A 25,288-nucleotide genomic window follows, 5' to 3' on the forward strand; every position below is an offset into this window, starting at 1 on the left:
AGACCTTTTGTTTATTAATGACCATGAGATACTCCTAAGTGTGAACTCGGAACCACCATTCGGAGCGAGTGACAATGTTGCAATTACTTGTAGGCTTAGGCTGTACCCACAAAATGATAATTGGATTAAGCATGTGTACACAAATTACAACCAGGTCAGATGAGAGTTGGCACACCACGATTGGCCATTCATTGATGATGAGAAGATGGAGGAAGCTTGGCTTGAACTGAAAAGGGTTTTAATTAAAGCAACAGAAAAAGATACAGTAATTTCCTGGAAAAGAAGACCAAAACTCTACCATTGTTCACTCGTGATGTCAAGCAAGCTGTACGTAAAAAAAAGAAGTATTGGAGCAAATATAAAAGTAACCCCTCCCATGAGAACTATGAGAAATTTAAACAAACCCGAAATAAAGTTAGGTATCTCACGAGAAAGCTTACGACAGAATATGAAGAGGGATTGGCATTGGATTCAAAATCTAATCCTAAGAGATTTTGGAAGAATGCTTCAGCTCGGAATCCGGGGAGACACTCAGTTACAGAACTACTTGTGAATGGCAATATAGTTAGGACCCCAAAAGATATAGCAGCTGAATTGAGTAGTCAATTTAAGTCATGGTTCATGCCCCCTTACCAGAAGCACCAGAATATTCTATTGAGGAACCTATGCAAAAGTTAACTGTAGTTGCCTCTGATGTGGAGAGTCGTCTGAAGCTGCTTAATCCTAACAAATCAGTTGGCCCTGATGAAGTTCACCGACGATTATTGAAAGAAGCTCATGCAGAAATAGCCCTTCCCCTTACGAACATGATTCAGAAGTCTCTTGATATTAAGCAGATTACTCAAGACTGGTGGAATGCTAACGTTACACCTGTACACAAAGGGGGTAGCCGCAATAGCGTTTCCAATTATCGACCCATTAATTTTACATTTGTAGCTGGTAAAATCTTAGAAGGAATCGTGAATACTCACACTGTCGAACACCTGACCACCAATGATCTGCTCAGTGATAGTCAGCATGGCTTCAGACATGGATGCTCGGTTGAGACTAATTCGATTGATGCGTATGATTATGTTACTGAGCATTTAGATCAAGCAATACCTGTCGACTTGGTTCTATTGGATTTTGTGAAAGCCTTCGATAAACTATGTCACTGTCGACTAAGGACTAAGTTATTTGGAATTGGAATAAATAGTGAAATCGTAGAGTGGTTGCTTCAGTTTCTTTCCGGGAGAAAGCAAAGGGTGAAAATATTTGGAAAAAATGGACAGGTATTCTTTTCAGAAGGAGTGGAAGCATTAAGTGGAGTTCCCCAGGGAACCATCTTGGGACCAACTTTATTCAACATTTATATTAATGATGCACCAACCACAGTCAAAAATAAAATAAGTCTTTATGCTGATGACTCCAAATTCATTGGACCTGTCGATACACTTGACAAAAGAGCCTCTATGCAGAATGACCTATGGGTACTTTCCCAGTGGGCAACTTTGTGGAGGCTTGAATTCAATTTAAATAAATGTCAAACAATCCACTTCGGAAAGAAAAATGAGAAATGCCCTTATCATATGTTAGGAATGGATGGATCAAGACAGACTATTATCTTGTCTAAAGCACCTGATAAAAGATCTGTTATTATCTGTTGATACACCTGATAAAAGAGCCTCTATGCAGAATGACCTATGGCTACTTTCCCAGTGGGAAACCTTGTGGAGGCTTGAATTCAATTTAAATAAATGTCAAACAATCCACTTTGGAAAGAAAAATGAGAAATGCCCTTATCATATGTTAGGGATGGATGGATCAAGACAGACTATTATCCTGTCTAAAGCGGAGAGTGACTTGGGGGTCATAGTTGATCAAGAATTAAAATTTACTATACACACACAGACAGGTGTAGCCAAAGCACTCCAAACCCTGGGCATTATAGAAAGAACAATCACTAGTAGGCCACCTATGGTGATGACTAAATTTTATAAGGCATTGGTTAGACCTAATTTGGAGTTTAGCATGTGTGTTGCTAGCCCCCTCAACAAAGGTGACCAGCAGAAGTTAGAAGCAGTTCAGAGATGGGCTACGAAAGCAATTGAGGAATGCAAATACTTAAACTACTCATCTCTTCTGAAGAAACTAAAACTCCCCACTCTTGTCTACAGACGTAAAAGGGGTAATATTATTATGGCGCATAAGCTCCTGAATTCTAACTCTCCATGAAATAAGCCATTTTGACATGACTGGTCTGCCAGAACTAGGGGGCATAGTCGGAAACTATATCAGAAGAGAGCTGCCATTAGACTACACAATAACTTCTTCACTAACAGAATAGTGAGTTTGTGGAATTCGCTCACCGAAAAAGCGGTCACTACCCCCAGTACTGCTGCCTTTAAAAGAGCTGTTGATGGAGAATGGTCATAAAAGCCATGGCGAACTGAGTGGGATGCCGTTAAGATGTCCAACCATCATCATCACTACCAGCAATTTTACAGGATTTAATCCTTATTTAGCTGGACAATGCAATTTAAGGTAATTACTGATTTTCAGAAAAAAAGTGGAAGCACTGTTTGTCTTTTCAAAGCAACTGATTCAAATTATGAGCGACGTGGTTATATCAGAGTGCAATAAGGAAGAGTATCTCAACAGAAACTGGTTCTAGAGGAGACATTAATAATCAATTACAACTTAGATTGCAAGGTGAGAATTGGGAAAAGACAGAAAAAGTAATCGATTTCTTAAGAGGGAGGCATGACCCTGTCAATTTATTCCCTTTTCTTGGAGGGCTAAAAAATTTAGATGATAACCTGGAAAATAGTGATGCCGTTTTTGAAGGATATTGGAAAAGATAATAAAATTCTAGTTAATTGACTTCTTGCTATCTTGGAAAGGGTTTAGGTTAGGAAAATGAAACTTTCAGGGATGAGCCTACAGGCTAATGTATGTACCAGGAAGGTATTTTAAAGTACATACCTCCACTCCTTCTCCCTCTAGAGGGCCCTGACATTTGACGACCTTTAAAATATGTGTGTTATAAAAGTGAAACCTTGCAAAATAGATCTTCTGCTCAATTGAACTACAACAAAATCGTTTTCAGCTTCATAACTTTGCTCAATCCCATTTTATAAGGTTTTAAAGATATGCAAATACATTTCCTAAATTTTGAAAAAAAAAAACATTGATATGGCTCAAAATTCTACTCAAATAACAGGAATTGCATTTTCAGAACTAAAGGTAGAGAAAAGGCAACTAGTAACTGAAAATTAAGGTAAATGTTGTTTTGTCAAAATTTCAATAGGTATAGACCTGTCATGTAGGCAAATTTCAGGGCCCTTTAGAGGGAGGAGTGGAGGTGGGTACTTTAAAATACCTTCCCAGGATATACTATAGCATGTAGACCTATCCCTGAAAGTTTCATTTTCCTAACCTAAACCCTTTCCAAGATAGCAAGAAGTCAATTAACTAGAATTTTACTGAAAAGATTTTAAACTTTAAAAATTATATTCATGTGAGAAGGTTATATCAGTCCAAGTCAGCAACAAGGTTCCCAAGCTGTATATCACAGATGGGAAATCAAACCTGTGAATTTTATTGAATTAAAGTGCAATGGTGTGGCCTGTAGGCCATCTGGCTGAGAGGGCTTCTAATATCTCAAAATAATAACTGATACAAGTCTTGAGCACCACATAGCCTAATAAATGTAGCTACAATACAATAAATTTTACTAGTTTTTGTATAAGCAAGGAAAATCAGAATGTTTTAGAACCTAGCCAAACCATTGTCATCAAAGTTGTTTTTAATGTAGCCATTCCATTTGTGTTTCATTCTTTTTACTTTCTTTGGTTAAGCCTAGGAGCAGTCATACATAAAGAAGCATGTTAAGAAAACAATTCTTACTTCATAATATCCAGAATAATCCTATTTAAGATATTTTACAGGGGGAGAACCCTTATCTTCACTTCTTTCCTGGTATTTTCAGTTTTTCTATCATATTTTTAAATATTTATGGCACAAATATAACAAGAATAGAACACAGTATAGAACAAGAATTTAAAAACTGAAATTTAAGCTATAATGTACAATCATCCTCATTTTAATCTTAGTAGGCTAAAGAACAGTCAAATAGGCTATATTATTTATTTGTAGTGTTTTGTTCAGAGCATGTAGTGTTTTGAGTAAAGCACATAAATGTCTGGAATAGCACAGTTTATAACCACAGGGAGACATGCTGCAGCAGATATATAGTTTGTAAATTATACTTTTATCTTTAAACTATGTTATGTCTTTTGTTCTATCTTTTTGTTCTAGCATGTTTCCTTCTTTAAAACCAATAATAGAGACTTTTGATTATTATGACTCCTTTTTAACACTAAAATATAAATTATATACTTACAAAAAAAAGATTGAAAAAAATAATTCTGAAATTAATCTTCATCAATGGCATTTTTGTCTAATGTTTGATCGAGATGAAGAAGTGTTAAACACTTCTGAAAACACTTGGTATGAAAACACTTGGGCTGAGCTGACAGAGGTCATGAAGTCATGAGATGAACTTAGAAACTCAAATGTCAAAGTTTCATCAAACCTGCAAAAATAACTCAACCCCCTTCAAACACACTGGCCTCCCAGGGGACAAGCTGCTGACTAACAGGTCATTAATTAAGGTCCATAATTGACTTCCACAAAACTTTGACATCCCCATTTTATGCAACAAAGACATTTGCGAAAGATAAGAAACTTAAAGTTGGATAAATTTTACATACGGGAACAAATGCTGTATAAAAAGCCATTTTACAGCATAATTGCAGCATGCAGCATGATCAAAATTTTATGCGGCATTTCTCTCAGAATTGCGGCATAATGTCGCGAAATGGGGCATAAGTGGCAACACTGATTTGTGCTGCTATTCTCTTTTTTCAAAATCCTTAATAAACAAAGACCCAAGTGCCATCTAACCTAACCTAATTTGTCAATATTTGGTAAAGTTCTAGCTTAGTGACTTTTTGCTTTCTCAGAAAGGGGTTAGGTTAGGAAAATGAAACTTTCAGGGATGGGTCTACAGGCTAAAGTATATATTGGGAAGGTGTTTAAAGTACCCACATCTACTCCTTCTCCCCTTTAGAGGGCCCTGAAATTTACCTACATGACAGTTCTATACCTATTGAAATTTTGACAAAACAACATTTTACCTTAATTTTCAGTTACCAGTTGCTTTTTCTCTGCCTTTAGTTCTGAAAATGCAATTCCTGTTATTTGATTAGAATTCTGAGCCATATCAATGGTTTTATGGCACTTGGTATTAACCAAGTGACATATAGAAACTGCTAATTCTGTCGGTCTGTCTGTCAGTCCCAGTTTTGCTACTTTAGGCACTTCCAGGTAAGCTAGGACAATGAAATTTGGCAGGTATATCAGGAACTGGACCTGATTAAATTAGAAATAGTCATTTTCCCGACTTAACCATCTAGGGGGGGGGGGTAATTTGGAAAAAATAGAAAAAATGAAGTATTTTTAACTTTTGAACAGTTGATCAGATCTTAATGAAATTTGATGTTTGGAAGGATATTGTGTCTCAAAGCTCTTATGTTAAATCCCAACCAGATCAGGTGACATTGGGGGGGGACCTAAAATTATGGAAAACACTTAGAGGGGAGGAATTGGGATAAAACTTGGTGGGAAAAATAAGCAGAAGTCTTAGATACATGATTGACATAATTGGAATGGATCTGCTCTATTGGGGGGGGGGGGGAGGGCTAATTTTGAAAAATTAGAAAAAATGATGTATTTTTAACTTACAAAGGAGTGATTGGATCTTCATGAAACTTCATATTTAGAAGGACTTCATAATTCAGATCTCTTATTTTAAATCTCAACTGGATCCTGCGTCAATTGGGGGGGGGGACTGGAAATCTTAGAAAATACTAAAAGCAGAAAGATCAGGATGAAACTTGATGGGAAGAACAAAAACAAATCTAAGATACATGACTGACATAACCAGACAGATCCACTCTCTTTGGTGGAGCTGGGGGAGGGGGGAGTAATTCAGAAAAATTAGGTATTTGTAACTTACAAAAGGTGACCAGATCTACATGAAATTTGATATTTAGAAGGATCTTATGCTTTAAAGCTCTTATTTTAAATTCCGACCAGATCCTGTGACATTGGGGGGAGTTGGAGGGAGAAACCAGAATTCTTGGAAAACATGAAAATTTGGGTATTTTTATCTTATGAATAGGTGATTGGATCTTAATGAAACTTGATATATAGAAGGATCTTATGTCTCAGATGCTCCATTTTTGACTTGAATTGGATCCCGGGGACATAGGTGGTTGGAGGAGGGAAACAGAAATCTTGGTAAATGCTTAGAGTAGAGAGATCAGGATGAAACTTGATGGGAAGAATAAGCATAAGTTCTAGATACATGATTGACATAATTAGAACAGGTCTGTTCTCTTTGGAGGAGCTGGGGGGTGTTAATTTGGAAAAATTAGAAAAATTGAGGTATTTTTAACTTAAGAACAGATGACCAGATCTTAATGAAATTTGATATTTAGGAGGAATTCATGTCTCAGAGCTCTTATTTCAAATCCCGACCAGATCTGTTGACATTGGGGGGAGTTGGAGGGGGAAATCGGAAATCTTGGAAAACACTTAGAGTGGAGGAATCAGGATGAAGCTTGGTGGATAGGATAAGCAAATGTCATAGTTACATGATTGACGTCACCGTACTGGATTTGCTCTCTTTGGGGGAGTTGGAGGGAGGAATTCAGTGATTTGGCAAGTTTGGTGCTTCTGGACTTGCTAGGATGTTGAAAATTGGTTGGTGTGTCATGGAGCTGCACAAATTGACTTCATAAAGTCGTTTTCCCAGATTTGACCATCTGGGGGGCTAAAGGGAGAGGAAAAATTAGAAAAAAGGAGGTATTTATAACTTACAAGTAGGTGATTGAATTTTAATGAATTTTGATATTTAGAAGGTCATTGTGAGTGACTCAGAGCTCTTATTTTAAATCCTGACCAGCATTAAGCCTCTGATTTTCCTTTTAAATCAATCTATTGATTCTTAGAATTTGGTCAGAGCTCATACCATATGAGCTCTTGGCTCATAGCTCTTCTTGCCTCGTCACAAGTGCCATATGAGCTCTTAGCTCTTTTTTTAAATTTAGGAAATTTATTTGCATACCTTTAAAACCTTATAAATTGGGGTTGAGCAAAGTTGTGAAGCTGGAAACAATTTTGTTGTACTTCATTCAAGCAGAAGATCTATTTTGCAAGGTTTCACTTTCATAACACACATATTTTTAAAGATCATCAAAGGTGAGGGCCCTCTAGAGGGAGAAGGAGTAGAGATAGGTACTTCAAAATATCTTCCCAGGACATACTTTAGGAAACAATTTTGTTGTACTTCATTCAAGCAGAAGATCTATTTTGCAAGGTTTCACTTTTATAACACACATATTTTTAAAGATCATCAAAGGTGAGGGCCCTCTAGAGGGAGAAGGAGTAGAGATAGGTACTTCAAAATATCTTCCCAGGACATACTTTAGCCTGTAGACCCATCCCTGAAAGTTTCATTTTCTTAACCTAACCCCTTTCCAAAATAGTAAGAAGTCACTAAACTAGAATTTTACCATGAAGATAAAGGTTCTCCCCTTGCAAAATATGTTAACTAGGATTACTCTACATACTTAATCAACAAATTATTTTGTTGACAACAAATTGTCAATGAAAGAATGGTAGTATAACTGGGAAGCACTTGAACTAGTCAAGTGTACATATTCAACTGTGTCATTTACTATCAACTCTGGAGTTTCTACAAGGAAAATCCTTAGATTGCTCCAAGCTGCAATTTAAGGTTATTTAAGGTAACATTATGAAGCAGGAATTAATTTCCTAACATGTATCCTTATGTACTGGACTGCTCTTAGACTTATACCCTCTTTATATCTACTTTTGAGTACAGTTTTTTAGATAACTCTATTTAACTCTTTCACTTTCACATTAATCTAGGCTGTTTGGCACCACTATACTAGAGTCTTAGGTAAACCCAGATATAAACATGGCTGCTCTCATAACTCATCCTTCCTCCCTCTAATGTGGTCAGACATAACTTTTGGCTGTAAGCAAAATCTACATTTTTACCAATATGTATTCAAATTGATGAATAGCCTGACAATAATTGGCCTGGTATAAAAGGTTTGAGCTGTTCTGGTGCTTTGAGATGGGTTTTGGTCTCTGCTCTTTGATAAGTTCATTTGTCAGTCTCTATCTCTAAAAGGTGACATCCTGCTTACATGGCCTCATAGTCGTATCAGTGTCGACCCTTTGTATGTTTGCCTGGCCAAATCCATGATTGTAAATAGCAATGCAGGGTGACCTTGAGGAATGGTACCACTCAAGGAGAAATTATAGCTTTCTAAACAACAAAGCATTTGCACTAGATTCTGATCTATGGATAAATCTTCTTGTATTTTTTTTTTTTTTTAGTGGGCTAAAAAACATTCTCCTAGCTAAATTATCCTATATGGGCTGCCCCCTCCCATAATAGCATAATATTTTTAGACATGAATACCGTATATAATGAGTTTATAGACTTGAGTTCATTTTTAGACATAGGCTTGTTAGAGTTCATAGGCTTGAGGTTGCTTGTGCAAGATTTTAACTCTGGTTCATTTAAGAGCATTAGCAAGTGCAGAAAGTGATGCTGTGACCAAGATGGCTCCAGGATTGCATATTCATACCTGTTGTCCAAGGGACTTCTTACTGTCCAGTCCTAAGCCATCTTAAATGTTTTGTGTAGACTTGAGAAAATATGTTAGTCCCTGTCCTGTACTTGTTCTGGAACCATTTCTTTGCACGAGACTATAATGATTTTATTGATTTAAATAATATGAAAGTGCAACTGGGAATGTTAAAACATTGAAAAACAATAATCATATTACATTTTGTGAGTCAAATTTAGATATTTTAAGGTGGACTTATTACAAGTTTCAGAAACTGATATCCAAGGGGTAGAAAGAATAAAATGCAAAGCATAGAAAGCATAAAAGGTTTAGAGCCGTTATTAAGTGACCAAAAATATTGGAGGGCAACTAGCCAACCTTCAATGGCCCCTTTTCCCCAAAGATTGATTGATCAAAATTTTGAGCTGGCCATTTTTTTCAGCATAGTTTAAAGGTCTAATAACTATGCCTTTGGAAGTAACATGACCCCCACAGCCTGTGGGGAATGGTGTATAAGCTATAAAATATGCCTTGTTTATGCATAGTAGCCTATATATTTTTGGGAAGTTTGTGTACATTTTTTGGGTGGAGGGGAGGGGTGGATTTAGTCCTAGGGGATTTTTCACAGGGAAAATTTTCCTTGGGCAGAGAAGTTTCTGGGGGTAAGCTTTTCATGGGACATTGTAAACTGAGGTGATTTGCCAGAATTTCTGTACTTTTTTTTATTTCTCTTACTCTCTCTTTGCTGACTTAATTTTATTTATAGAGATGTTATGGGTACTTGCTCAGGGTAAATTTTCATGGGATTGAATTGTCTAGAGGATCTTCCCATAGGGAGGGGAGATTTTCCCATCAAAATGAAGCTGGATTTCCTGGCACTTAAAAAAAAAAAATATTAGGAATTAAATGGAAAAATAAGTTTCTTAACTTAAAGTAAGGAGCAACATTTAAACTTCAAATGAGCAGAAATTATTACATATATGAAGGGGTTTATCGCTCCTAAACAACACGTTTTTTACACTACAGTTTGAATTTTGTCCCAACTCCTTAATAACGACAACAGAAACTCAAGGGTTGTTTCATTAGAACAATAAGAAGATTTTTTTAAATTAATAGAAACTTTAGTATAAAGAACTAGATGTTGAGGAGGGGGCAACCTCCTTAATATACGTAATAATTTTGTTTGTCTTAAGTTTTAACATTGCTCCTTACTTTCAGGTAAAATTTTTTTTTTTTTTTTAATTTAATCATGGACATGTAACAAATACCTGACACAAGAATAAAAACAATAAACTATAGATTAGTTTAGTTCAAAAAATATTAATAAAACGTGATAATAATAAAAACAAAATGTGATTTAATAAAAAATGAAAATAAACAGATTTCTATGCTGTTTCTAAATGTATTTATCTATGCCATTATAAACAAATAAACATTTAAATGAAGATAAAACCATTTTATTAAAGACAGTGAAAATAGGTACAAAAGTCTAAATATTTCAATCACATATACAGCAATCATCATTACTAGAAATTCTAAAGTATTCAAATTGAAACTAAGATATTTAGATAAAACAAAATAATTAACTTTCAGGTCATTCACAAAATAATGAACTTCTGGGCTATTTACTAGTTTTTTTTTGGAGATATATATATATATATATATATATATATATATATATATATATATATATATATATATATATATATATATATATATATATATATATATATATATATATTCAAAAAATATTAATAAAACGTGATAATAATAAAAACAAAATGTGATTTAATAAAAAATGAAAATAAACAGATTTCTATGCTGTTTCTAAATGTATTTATCTATGCCATTATAAACAAATAAACATTTAAATATATACATATTAATATATATATATATATATATATATATATATATATATATATATATATATATATATATATATATATATATATAATAAATATTCATATATATTAATAAATACCTTGACAGATTCTGGGCCCTTAAAGGGACCTATAAAGTAGTGCCTTGTTCCTTTTTTTGCTAGGAGAAAAGGTTAAAAACCTACCATTTAAAATTGAAATGAACATTTATTGAAAATTGATATTTTATAGCTACATATTCTGCAGACAGTAATTTATTACTGTCAGGTTTAGTAAATGTTATGATTTATATAGCTTATAATTTTGAAAGAAGTTTACTTTTAAATGGAAAAAGAAAATTTACATCTATAATTTGAATGAACTTTGTCATTGAACTCTCTCTGAAATAAATCTAATGAATAATATGGAAGTTCATTATTTTGTGAATGACCCGAAAGTTAATTATTTTGTTTTATAGAAACATGTTAGTTTCAATTTCAATACTTTGCAACGCTTTAGCGTTGCCTATAGTAAAGGCCATATGGCTCCAATGTTCTTTTCCCAGAGGCAGTTCATATGGAAGGGGTGTAGGTATAAACTTCAGAGGGGGCTAACTCGATTGAAAATCAGAAGTTCTAATGCTCTTATTAAGAATCAAAAGTGATCAGAGGGCAACTATATACTCAATATACAAATACTATATACAAAAAAAAATACACTATATAACAAAAACTCTGGGGTTGACACGAACCCCCAGAGGCCAGCGGATAGTGTTTTAAGTTATGCCCATGGGGCATATAAGGACCTATGTAATGGTTGGTCGTATAAACGTCAGAGGTGGCTCATTTGATAGAAATTGAAAGTTCTAGTTGCCTTTTTATGAGCCAAAAGGTATCTACTCCTCCCCCACACACCCTCTTTTCCTTAAATGCATCTGATCAAAATTATAGATTGCCAGTATGTTTGAAATAGTCCAACAATCAGACAACAAAAATTTTGGATTCAGTATAACCCCACTATAACCTGGGGGAAGGGCTGTAACTTATACCCAGGGTATATAAAATTTTTATGGAAGAAATGGTCATGTAAACTTCGAAGGATCCTCAAATGACTAGAAATAGAAATTTCTAGTTTCCTTTTGAGAGTCAAGAGCAATATGATGGCAACGGTCCCCCTCCAACAGCTGTCTTTTCCCAAAATGGATCCAATCGAATTTTTGATATATTCCTTAAGTCCAAAATAGACCACAGATCATGTAACCAAAACTCAGAGGTTTTCATAACCCCCAGAACCTGGGGGCAAATATGGTAAATCATGTCCCAAGACATATAATGTTTTTTGTGGAAGGAACGGCAGTCTAAACTTCATTAGGGGATCATTCTATTACGAATTGAAAGCTCTAGTTCCTTGTTTAAGATTCAAAAGAGGATTAGCCCTTCTGCCCTTTTTACCCCAATTTCATCTGATTGAATTTTTGAAATAGCCATTTTGTTAAAGTAAGTCAAAAGATCATATAACAAAAACTCAAGGGTCAATACACCCCCCCCCCCAGAGCCTGGGGGTAAGTGTTGTATTTTATGTCCTGGGGAGAAATAAGGTTCTTATACGAAGGCTCTGAAAGTATTCACAGATCAGATAGGTCTAACCCTCACCCCCACACAAAAACGTATGAAAGCTATTTTATTCCAATAATTAAGGGACCTGACTCCTGACTTTCTCTACATGGCCCAACGCCCTCCCTCCCTGAAGAAAAAACAACAATTTATTTACAATATTTCTTTCCAAAACAAATGTGAGCTGAATCTTGGTCCTCCATAGCCTGATACCCCTTCGTTCCTCGAAAAATGTCAGTAATTGATAAATCTTTGCAGCTGGTCCCTGGTGATCCCTCCATGGCCCGACACCCCTTCCCCAAAAAAACAAATTATTATCTATATTTTATTCCAAAGGCCTTGGGAGTTGACCCCTGGTCCTCCCTCTGTGGCCCTCGAAATTTCTTGAAAAAGAAATTTTTCAAAGAAAAATAAAGGCTATATTAAACTTGAGATCAGAAGAAATATAAACTTACAATAACTCGAACTCAAAACGACCAGAAATTACTATTAGTGAATAAATGAAACCCAGCAAAAATTAAAAAACAATCATAGCAAAAAACATAAAAAGTTAATAATATAAATGAATAAATAAATCTTAAAACGAATAAAGTTAAAATTGAATATGCAAATCAAGCTTAAAACTAACAAATATATTTTGCTATTGAGGTATAAATGAAACCTAAAACGAACAGAAATAAAATAAACAATCATAGCGAACAAACATACAATAGGTACTAATATAAATGAATAAAAAAATCTTAAAACAAGTGAAACTTAGATTGAAAATGCAAATCAAGCATGAAACCAAAATAAAATCACTACAAACAAGAGCTTGGGTTTTCCCTCCTCTCCTCACTATAAAAGTCTGAAACCTGCTGCATCATTCAGGCTTCGAACCTAATCAATGCCTGCATCATGAGGCATTGAAACCTAAAACGAACAGAAATTTAATAAACAATCATAGCGAACAAACATACAATAGGTACTAATATAAATGAATAAATAAATCTTAAAATAAGTGAAACTTAAATTGAAAATGCAAATCAAGCTTGAAACCAACACAAATCACTACAAACAAGAGCTTGGGTTTTCCCTCCTCTTCTCACTATAAAAGTCTGAAACCTGCTGCATCATTGACGCTTAACTTAAAACGAATTATGTTACAAATAGTATCCTTTCAACGTACCGAGCTGGTCCCTACCCCTTTGAATCCTGGTACTGGCACTTTTATAAGACCACACATAATGGGGATTCCCCTAGTGCTGCCATCTACCTAACCAAAGTCATAAGTGGCATTATCGCTAACTATAGCTATAGATGGCGGCATGGTGAAAGGGAATTTTAATCGATTTTATTTATAAATTATCAAGAACAGTGAAAATGAAACGGGATTTGAATAGGTATGACCAATAAAAGTATCAAGAGCAGGGGCAATGAAATGATATTTGAATCGATTTGACCACTAAAAGTATCAATAACAGTGACACTGAAATGAGTATTTGAGTCAGTTTGATCTGTTTTAAGTACCAAGAACTGTGAAAATGAAAGGAAGTTTCAATCGGTTTTGATCTGTAAAAGTACCAAGAACAGTGGAAATGGAACGGGATTTGAATCGGTTTTATATGTAAATGTGCCAAGAATTATGAAAATGAAGGGGATTTTAATCGATTTGATCTATCACAGTACCAAGGAAAGTAAAGATGAAACGGTGTTTGGATTGATTTTATCGGTAAAAGTACGAAGAACCCTGAAAACTAAAGGAATTTTAATCGATTTGATCCGTAAAAGTACCAAGAACAATGAAAATAAAATGGGATTTGAATAGGTTTGATCTGTAAAAGTATCAAGAACATAGACAATGAAATGAGATTTAAATCGATTTGACTGCTAAAAGTACCAACAACAGCGATACTGAAATGAGTATTTGAATCAATTTAATCAGTTACAGTACCAAGAACAATGAAAATGAAATATGGTTGAAACAGATTGATCATTAAAAGTTTCAAGAAGAACGAAAATCAAATGTTGATTTGAATCGACTTTACCAGTAGAAGTACCAACAAACAAGAAAATAAAGTGGAGGTTTTAAACAGTCTGATCTTTAAAAGTATCAAGAAAAGAGACAATGAAATGATATTTGAATCGATTCGACTGATAAAAGCATAAATAACAGAGACAATGAAACGGTTATTTGAATAAATTTGACCAGTAAAAGTACCAGGAACTGCAAAAATTAAAGGGGGTTTTAATCAGTGTTGGTGTAAAAGTACCAAGAACAGTGAAAAGAACAGGATTCGAATCGTTTTATATGTTCTATATTTTATATCTTTATATTTATATTGTTTTATATTTTTATATATGTTTTATATTTTAACATACGGTTTTAGGGTTTATATTATATGGTTTTATATTTTGTATGTTAATCGGTTTTGATCTGTAAAGTACCTAGGTCAGTGAAAATGAAACGGGCTTTGAATTGGTTTTTATTTGGATTTTTTATCGTTTCCCGTAGAAAATTATTTCACAGCCTTGAAACCGCTGAGGCAAGGATTAGAAAAGCTATTCATATTTCTAGGGTAAATATGCCCTAGTTTGGCATCTTCTATAGAGACATCATATCCAGCTTGCCTCTTGGATAACAAAGGATATCGCTATTCGTTTTAAAAGTTGTGGCATTCCTTCTAGCTGCATCAAGTATCAAAGATCTTCAGTTTTATCAGTGGCGCCGTGAATCCTTTTCTGTTTTCAAATATAAATAAATAATTTTTTTTAGAAAAACAGGTGTAATAGTTTAAACAAGACTGTGGAGAAAAACGAAAAAATAACTTTCAATAAAGACCAATCTGAAAATTTTCTTCACACCCAGAGGCCTTTATCAGTGATTAAAAAAATAAATAAAAGCGTGAGAATCTAGCCTAAACAAAACATGAAAAAAACAAAACAAAGATAACAGCCCAAACGCTGGAAGAAAGAGACGAAAAGAAAATTCACAGTAAAAAGAAAATTCAAAAAACGTTACAAAACACAAGCATCTGTTTCAGAAGAATGTGTCTTGTTTACAGGAGTAAGGAATTTTATTTCAATAGTCCCATTCATAAGATTAATAGAAATATAAACGTTTACGAAAGCAGACATCTTGGTCTTGTGCTTTGTGAAGTTCTTTAAAATTCTTGTTTAAATGATTCCATTCAGAAGATAAATTGAGACACATCACACAATAGCAGACATCTTGATCTTCTGGCTTGGTCAAGTGATTTTGGAATTTTATTCAAATAGTCCCGTTTAGAAGATCAATACAGACATAAACGTTTACAGCAGCAGACATCTTGGTCTTGTTATTTGTGACGGTTTGTCTAGCACTTTATTAAATTTCTGATGAAAAAAGATCCTGTTCAAACATCTTTGACCATAAAAAATATGTTTCAGTTTTTTACTCCTTAACCCAGCTCTAATTAAAATCTAAAACCAAATTAATATGGTAAAAGAAAGATTTATCGCAAATACAAAAGCAAAAACTTTCTTATAAGTGCCATCAGTAACGAGATTTAGCATAAATTGATAAACATGAGTTCTTCCAGAACAATGATGAATTTTTGTGTGGCCTATTCTTCTCAGTCATTTCTATAAGAATATGAAGAATTCCTGTAAAGGGACTGCTTTTCTTGATCTTTTGTTTTGCTCTTCTTGATCCCTTTCTAGTATACTGCATCTCCTGTTCCAATACCTTCGTTATGCTTTTAAGCTTCCTTGGAGTGGTAAGGGCGTCCTTTCTTCCATTAGTTTCTTACTTGACCAATCTAAAACTGAGTTTCTCTTCTCTACTTGATTTCATCTCACTCAATATTTGTCTCCTCGTCTCGTCCAGATTCTCGCCATCTATTCCAATGTTCACCTGTTCTAAATTGAGAACATTAGACATATAAGAATCGGTGAAATGATGATAACTACCTTTAGATGCTACAATCGCAGTAAAATGATATTTCTGTTTCAATATTTTCATCCACCATAGCTTCGTTTGAAACTAGGTGTGCGATTGCTTCTTGTAACAGGCTCTCTGAAATTTGTCCCTGAAGTGAGGTTGGGCTCTCCTGAAATACAGAAAAATCCAGAGAATTCCCATTCCAGCGTCACTTTTGACTGGTGGAGGAGTGAGATATATCAAGAGTATTGTTCTATCTATGAACTATGACTATTCTAAAAGTAAAGACGGATTAAGCTTAAAGATGTTTATTGCTTGAACATAATCAAAATGATTTATTTATAATTCACATATTTACATAAAAAATAATACTTAAAGTTCACTATTATACATCCACAAACAGGGCCCCATGCTATAGCATATTTATTACTGTGTCGTATACACTTGCACGATCAGATCTGCGTGATGGTGATAAGTCCCTTAAAATCTGGGACATTTCAGTTCTTGTTAAAAAATTAACTGTTGGTACATTACCATTGACATACAACGCTTCAACCCCAAAAAATAGCATATTTCTCTCCCTTCTTCTTGAGCAGTACCTAGTTCTTTGCCACATTTGTTATATGGTTTAATCACTCGGTCATAAAATCCCTTTCTCTTTCGGTTGCATAATGTATTACTTCAGAAGCTTTTATCGTGCTCAAACATATTATAGTTCACTTTCCAGTGATAACAGTCAATTTCTTTCTGTTCCATGGTCAATAACAAAAATGCTCCTTCAAATATAGTACCGCAAGATGAATTTTTCAAGCCAATAAATTCAGTGTAATATATTCCAATTACCTTGGAAGTTATTAATGTAGTATCTAAGTAGAGAAGCGCTTCGTAAAGCCTATATACCTTTGCTCAAGTTTAAAAAGACTTGTTTCGTAATAGCAAAACTAGTAGTTCATTTATCCCAATGGAATTTGTTAAACAATCAGTATGTGAGTCTATTAATCAAAATTATTGTGTTTTATTAATTTTTTTATACCCAGTCAGCAACTATAACGTTCGGAATTTACCGTTTATCTGAGCTTGGTGTACTCAGGCGTGTTTTTATCATTTTTTTGGTACCCAGTCACCATGTAAAAGACTGGTAAATCACCAACTATATGAGCTTTGTCTACTTAACGGTTAAATTTTTCGGCACTCAGCCAGCAACTAAAGTACTCAAAGGTGCTTTTATCAATTTGTTTATGCCCAGTCAGCAACTAAAAGAATCGGAATTCACCAAAGTAGCCGAGTTTGTTGTGGTCAAAATTGTTTTATTATGGCACTTGGTATCTACAAAGTGACATATAGCGATCGCAAATTCTGTCGGTCAGTAGGTCGGTCTGTCTGTCTGTCTGTCCTGGTTTTGCTACTTTAGGCACTTCCAGGTAAGCTAGGACAATGAAATTTGGCAGGCGTATCAGGAACCGAACTAGATTAAATTAGAAATTGTCGTTTCCCCGATTCGAGCATCTAGGGAGGAGTGGGGGACGGTTAAATTGGAAAAATTATAAAATGAGGTATTTTTAACTTACGAACGGGTGATCGGATCTTAATGAAATTTGATGTTTGGAAGGAAATCGTGTCCCAGAGGTCTTATTTTAAATCTCGACCGGATCCGGTGGACATTGGAGGGATTTCGGGAGGGGGGCTAAAATCTTGGAAAACGCTTAGAGTGGAGGGATCGGGATGAAACCTAGTGGGAAAAATGAGTACAAGTCCTAGATACGTGATTGACATAACTGCAACGGATCCGCTCTCTTTGGGGGAGTTGGGAGGGAGGGTTAATTCTAAAAAATGAGGTATTTTTAACTTACGAAGGGGCGATCACATCTCAGTGAAATTTGATATTTAGAAGGATCTTGTGCTTTAGAGATCTCATTTTAAATTCCGACCTGATCCGGTGACATTGGGGGGAGTTGGAGGTGGAAGCCGGAATTCTTGGAAAACGTGAAAATTGAGGTATCTTTATCTTACGAATGGGTGATCGGATCTTCCTGAAACTTGATATATAGAAGGATCTTATGTCTCATATACTCCATTTTTAATTCTAATCCGATCCGGGGAGATAGGGGATTGGAGGGGGAAACAGAAATATTTGAAACTGGAAATCTTGGAAAACGTTTAGAGTGGAGAGATCGGGATGAAAATTAATGGGAAGAATAATCAAAAGTTATAGATACGTGATTGACATAATTGGAACGGATCTGGTGTCTTTGGGGGAGCTGGGGGGTGTTAATTTGGAAAAATTAGAAATAATGAGGTATTTTTAACTTAAGAACGGGTGACCGGATCTTAATGAAATTTGATATTTAGAATGATATCATGTCTCAGAGCTCTTATTTCAAATCCCGACCAGATCTGTTGACATTGAGGGGATTTGGAGGGGGAAATCCGAAATCTTGGAAAACGCTTAGAGTGGAGAAATTGGGATGAAACTTGGTGGGTAGAATAAGCAAATGTCGTAGATACGTGATTGACGTAACCGTACTGGATCCGCTCTCTCTGGGGGAGTTAGGGGGTGGGGTTCAATGCTTTGGCGAGTTTGGTGCTTCTGGACGTGCTAGGACGATGAAAATTGGTAGGCTTGTCAGGGAGCTGCAGAAATTTACTTGATAAAGTCGTTTTTCCGATTCGACTATCTGGGGGGCTTTAGGGACAGGAAAAATTAGAAAAAATGAGGTATTTATAACTTACGAGTGGGTGATTGGACCTTAATGAATTTTCATATTTAGAAGGACCTTGTGACTCAGAGGCTTTTACTTCAAACCTGACCAGCATTTAGCCTTTGATTTTTTAAAATCAATCTGTTGATTCTTTGAATTTTGCTAGAGCTCATACCGTATGAGCTCTTGGCTCTCGGCTCTTCCTGCCTCGCCACAAATGCCACATGAGCTCTTAGCTCTTGTTATTATACACGTTGTCGGCAACTAAAACACTCGGAATTTACCAACTAGTTGAGTTTTTTGTACTCGGAAGTGCTTTTATTAAATATTGATACGCAGTCAGCAAATAAAAGACTTGGAATTTACAAACTAGCTGAATTTGTAGCGGATATTGTTTTTTTTAAATTTTATGATATAAAGTTGGCATCTAAAACATTTAGAAATTACCAAGTAGTTCAGTTTGTTGCATTAAAAAGTGCTTTTATTAAATTTTTGATATTCAGTCAGCAACTAAAACATTCAGAATTTACCAAGTAAATGAGTTTGATGTACTGAAAAGTAATTTCATATTTATTTTTTTACTCGGTCATTTACTAAAACAATCGGAGGTCAGAGTATTTTTAATGTTAAATTCAAGTAGCAACAAAATCAGAAACATGACACTAGATATCTCACCGTCGAAATAAATCCAATTTAGCACATTGAATCAGCTAAAAGCGTTTGGGGTATGTGTCGTTTCGATCATAGGATTTTCATAACAGTGTTTAAAATATAGTCGATGTTATTAACTTCGTTAGAAACTTATATTTCAGCCTGAGAGAAAAAAAGTGAGTAAGCTAAAAGTGTTTGGCTAAAAAAAAATAATTTCAGATTACTAAGTGAAGGTTGGTCACAGGTTAAGGTCTGTGATAGCAAAGAAGTATCCACAATGGTATGCCATCCATTTTATTTTTACTATTAAATTCAAATAGCAACTAAAATCAAAACATTAAACTAGATATCTCACAGGCCAAATAAATCCAATTACGCATTGAACAAGTTAAAAGCGCTTGGGGCTTGTATAATTTTGATAACTAAGTCTTTCTCTTCTTTGGGAAAATATTATGTGTGTGACTTTTGAAAAATTCTGACCCACCTGCCTCTGAATCTTGATACATTCCCACTTCATGTGTCTCTAAGTCTTAAAAGAATCTTCATCATCTCTCTCAGACTTTGGTAAAAACCTTATCAACCTATTTCAGACTCTAATACAGTGCTTTTGAGCATGATAGTAGTGTCTTTGTCTAAAAATTCTTGTTTCTGCATCTCTGACTTTTGAATAAATATTCTAAGTCGTTGGAAAAACTAAGTAAAAAAAATGTCACTATAAATATTGTTTTTCTAAGAGAAAACATTATGACTAACTTATATCATTTTCATTGCGTATTTCAAAAAGTGAATTTCTTTGGTTACAAATATGTAGTCATTTTTAAGACATGATAAGAAGAAGTTAAAAAATCTTAGTTCAAAATTAAACTAAGTAAAGAAAACACTGGCTAACATAAAAAAAAAATCATTTTCATTTCGTATTTCCAAAATATCTCGAGTGAATTTCTTTAATTTCTTAAAGTATTCTTTGAATCTCTTTAAAATTTCACGAGTCAATCACCACAAATGTTATTTTTCTAATAGGAAAAGTCACGACTAGCATATTTATATCATCTTCATTTAGTATTTTGAAAATACCGCAAGTAAGTTTTTATGTTATAAGTATATTTAATGTCATTTTAAGATATGAAAAAAAGTTGAAAAATTTTCAAGTTAAAAAAAAATGAAGTAAAAAAATAAAAAGGGGACAAAAAGTTAGGGGGAGGGGCATTGGGGTCCCTGGAGGTGAGGCATAGATGACCGTAAGTTCCCTCTGAAAAGAAATGCCATAATAATTCATTCATTGGGGACAAACTTTTTCAAGTTTACTTTGTCCAAGCGCGCGTCATAAGAAAAAAGGGGTAGCAGACTTATTGCTTTTTGATTTATTAAAATTCATTTCTTACTATAAAATGCATTTAAAATCCCAGCCAAAATACATTTCAAATCCAGACCTATATTCACTCAGTGAAGGTTAAACTTTTGATAATGTAAACCAGTTTTATATGACTTATGTAGCTCGGTAGACTGCTTGACTTATGTAAATAAGGAGCAGCGACAGGATTATGTAAATTAGGTTCCTCCCGGACGTATGATGGACCTGGTTGCTAAGGCCCGATAGGAATATGCTAATTAGGTTCTGATAGGAATATTCAAACTATGTAATGGCTGGAGTATGCAAATTATGTACTGGTTGGAGTATGCAAATTATGTACTGGCTGGAGTATGGAAATTCTGTACTGGCTCGAATATGCAAATTATGTACTGGCTGGACCAATCTAACCATTACTACTGACATTGGTATTAGTATTACATAAGAGATGTGTAGTTGTTCAAAAACTAATTTAACAGCAAAACTATTTCTGGTTGTTTTTTGCATGCATATGATTGGTCTCCTGCTTGTCTCTTGGTCATTCCATCTATTATCATGGCCCAGATCTTAACAAAATTTACAAGGTTTATTCATGTATACATGCAAACACCACACAATTATTTTGGTGTACATTTTTTAATTTTGGTTTTATGGCCATGCAGAATTTTGACTTTTTCATGTTTTTTTTGTGTTATGGAAGACCAGTGCTTAAGATGTCTCTTCAGAAAATAATGTATTTAATTCCTTTATTTTAAGGGTTTATTTAATAATAGTTGTAATGATTTTACATAAATATACAAGCGATAAAAAAGACAATAATTTTAGCCTATAGATGCTCCCTGTAGACCAAAACAAATTTTGATAATGAATTAATGTAGAATTATAGAAATTTCCGGTTTTGTGCTAAAGTGAAAATCATTGTATGCGCCTTAATTTTATTTAATTAAAGTAATTCCTTAGAGTCTATTCTATTCTGTAAAAAAAATAAAGTTGATGGGAACTTTAAATATTCCTTCTATTTCTTTACTGTCTTTTCTGCTGATATTTATCAGTAATTCTTTCCTGTACTGACTACCAGCTTTCAAATCTTCTGACTTACTTAAAGCCTTGTTGCAGATTAAATTAAAAAAAACAAGTTTTTTCAACTGAAAGTAAGTAGAAATATTAAAATTCCAAACGAACTTAAGTTATTACGTATGCTAAGGAGGTTGCCCTGTCCACAACACCTCGCTCTTCACGATAAAGTTTTTCGGTAATTTTGAAAGAGTTACTTATTGTTCTAATTAAACAACCCTTGTGTTTATGAAGTCGCTTTTAAAGAATTGGGACAAAATTTAAACTTCAGCGTAAAGAGCCAGGTGTTGTGGAGGAGGTAGCCCTTACTTAATAATTTCTGTTTCTTTGAAGTTTCAATACTGCTCCTGACTCTCAGTTGAAAGAACTTGTTTTTTTTATATTTTTAATTTCTAATCGTTTTTAAATACCGCCAGGAAATCTGGCTCCACCTCCACATAAACATTCCCCTCCCCACGGGAATATCCTGTGGACAATTCGATCTTGGTGAAAATTTACCCCAAACAATTACCCTTAACACCTGTACTCGTAAAATGAGTCAGTAAAGAGAAAGAGACACGTAAAAAGATTTCGTATAGGAACTCTGGGAAATTCCCCCAGTATACAATGTCCCCTGAAAAGCTCACCCCCTGGAAAATTCCCTCTCCATAGAAAATTCTCTGCGTGCAAAGTCTCCTCCTTTGCAAAACTTCTTACTCACCCGATAAATGTATGCATTCGTCCCAATAACAAATACTATACGTAAACAACGTATAAATTTTTTAACTTAAAGACCTTTCCCCAGGGGCTGGGGTGGTCAAGTTATCTCCAAAGACATAGTTATTAGTGCTTTCAGCTATGGTGAACAAAATAGCAATCTCAGAATTTTGATCAGGCGATTTTGGGAAAAAGTGGCGTAGTTGCCCTCTAACTTTTTCGGCCACTTAAAAAAAGGCACTTTACTTTTAATTTATTTTCCCAATGTTTGAGGCCCACAGGGTCGCTATGATCACCCGTGGGAAAAAAACAAACAAATAAACACGCAACCGTGATCTTTCTTCTGGAAAAAATATGACATTCCATACTTTTGCAGACAGAAGCTTGAAACCTCTAGGGTAGGGTTCTCTGATACGCTGAATCTGATTATGTGATTTTCATTAAGATTTTATTACTTTTAGGGAGTGGTTCCCCCTTTTTTCGAAAATCAGGCAAATTTTCTCAGGCTCATAACCTTTGATGGGATGACTAAACTCAATAAAACTTATATATTTTTCAATTCAATTCGTTTCAATTCGTTTATTAACAAAAAAAAACAAATCACACACTATAAACTAACTAAACCCTAAGAGAGCACTGCCCGTAACGGGTGACAGTATTCATTCAATCATCAAGAATAAAAATATAAGATAAGAAGAGAAAAGAAGAAGAAGGGAAAAGAAAAGAAAACAAACGTAAATTAATAAAACAAAACATAGAGAACTATCGGTAAAAGAAATTAGGATCTAATTCAATGTTTTCCATTAAGAAGCTTTTAATCTTACTTTTGAACTCTGGTAGGCTATTAGCATTTCTCAAAGTATTTGGCAAATAATTCCATATTTTCGGTCCGGTAAATCTAATTGAAAAACCAGATGACGTGAGACGTCTCGTTTCTGTAACTAGTTGCGATGCATGCCGAGTATCATGTTGGTGAATTTCATCATTCCTTCGAAAAACTGACATGAACGACTCAGGTGCGATATTTGTGCTTACTTTATATAAAGTTTCGGCAATCTTTTTTTCTTGAAGTCGAGCCACATTTAATATCTTAAGTCTTATTAAAAACGCCTTCACACTCTGACGAGGCTCAAGCTTGCAAATTGCACGTATAGGTTTATTCTGAAGAATTTGAACTTGCTTCCATTCTGACTTATTCACATAAATTAAAAAAAAGTAATGGTCCAAGAACTGATCCCTGGTGCACCCCACAAGTTACATCGAATGAATCTGATAAGATACCATTAGCAAGTATTTTACAACGTCTATTTGTTAAGTATGACCGAATCCATTCAAGAACCGTCGACTTTATCCCATATCCTTCTAATGTTTCAAGAAGGATGTCAAAATCAACGCAATCAAAAGCTTTTGTTAAATCTTGAAAAATCGCCAGAGAATATAAACCATCATCTTGCGCCGATTTTATATTCATTATAAGATCCGTAATTGCGAGTTCAGTGGATCTGTTTTTCCGAAATCCATATTGTTTATCAGAAAGAATTTTATTAGCTTCAAAGTATTCATATAGTCTTTTTGCAGCAAGCTTTTCATATATTTTCGAAAAAATTGGAAGTAAGCTAATTGGTCGATAGTTATCAATTACTGTTGGAGCTCCTCCTTTAAAAAGTGGAATTAATTTGGATTCTTTTAGTTTAGTAGGGAAAATACCTTCGTCAAGGCTTCTGTTTATAAGGACCGTAGGAGGCTCAATGATTGCTGGTTGTACTTTTCATATTAGTTGCAAAGAAAGCCCATCTAGGCCCGTTGACCTTGTCCCTTTAATTTCACAAATGCATTTTTTTACTTCATCACATGTAACGGACGGAAATTTTTGCATTTGTGCCATTGTCTCTTGTTTCTTTAGTTTTGGAGGTGTTACCTGTGTCATTAGTTTTCTTTTTGATTTTGCATTCGACAGTTTATCTTTTATTTTTTGTCCCACATTTACAAAAAATGAACCAAGAAGACTTGACATTTCTTCCGGTGATTTTATTGATTCTTTTTCACTTACTAGTTCTTTTATATGATGTATTTTTTCTGATTTATTAGGATCAATGACCGAATTAATTATTTGCCAGGTTTTCCTGGGGTTCCCATTTGCATTTTTAAAACTCTTTTGAAAATATATTTCCTTTGCTTTTCTTTTCAGCTGGTTTAACTTATTTCTATATTCTTTAAACTGGTGAAAATTCTCTTCAGACGGATCATTTAAATATTGTTTATAAAGAGTTTTGCGGTTGTTAACAGAAACGAGAAGTCCCCGTGTCATCCATGGTTTTCTGGGCAAATGCTTACGCTTTGGCTCCTTCAACACAGGACAGTGGTAATTATAACTGCTAGTAATTAAATCAATAAATCCCGAATACGCTGAATCTGAAGCAACGTGGGCTTGAAAAAAATTTTCCCACTGAATACAATTTAAGCTTAGTACCAGATCTGCAATATTTTTTTCTGATTCATCTCGCCGATTAAGCCTGTAATTCGGTTCTGACTTTATCTTACTTTTATCCGTCACTACATCAGTGAAAGTAGCAAAATCATCTGATGTTTCAAATAATAGCACTTCTACGAACTTTCTAACAATATTTTGGTGAGATACAAATATATTATCAATCAGAGTCGCGGACGTTGGAGTTACCCTTGTGGGTATTCGGACTATAGGCAGGTAACCATATGACATACAGTTTTGAA

General features: G+C 34.5%; 1 protein-coding gene across 1 annotated transcript in view; it reads left to right on the forward strand.

Moving 5' to 3' along the window:
* Positions 1-2,588: 2,588 nt before the first annotated feature.
* Positions 2,589-25,288, forward strand: part of LOC136027188 (tRNA N6-adenosine threonylcarbamoyltransferase, mitochondrial-like) — a 373,253-nt gene continuing 350,553 nt past the window's right edge. Inside the window, exon 1 of the mRNA XM_065704201.1 lies at positions 2,589-2,691. The gene's annotated coding sequence lies outside the window, so the exon portion shown is untranslated. The remainder of the gene's footprint in view (positions 2,692-25,288) is intronic.

Source organism: Artemia franciscana, chromosome 5 (genome assembly GCF_032884065.1).
Source record: "Artemia franciscana chromosome 5, ASM3288406v1, whole genome shotgun sequence".
Taxonomy (NCBI): domain Eukaryota; kingdom Metazoa; phylum Arthropoda; class Branchiopoda; order Anostraca; family Artemiidae; genus Artemia; species Artemia franciscana.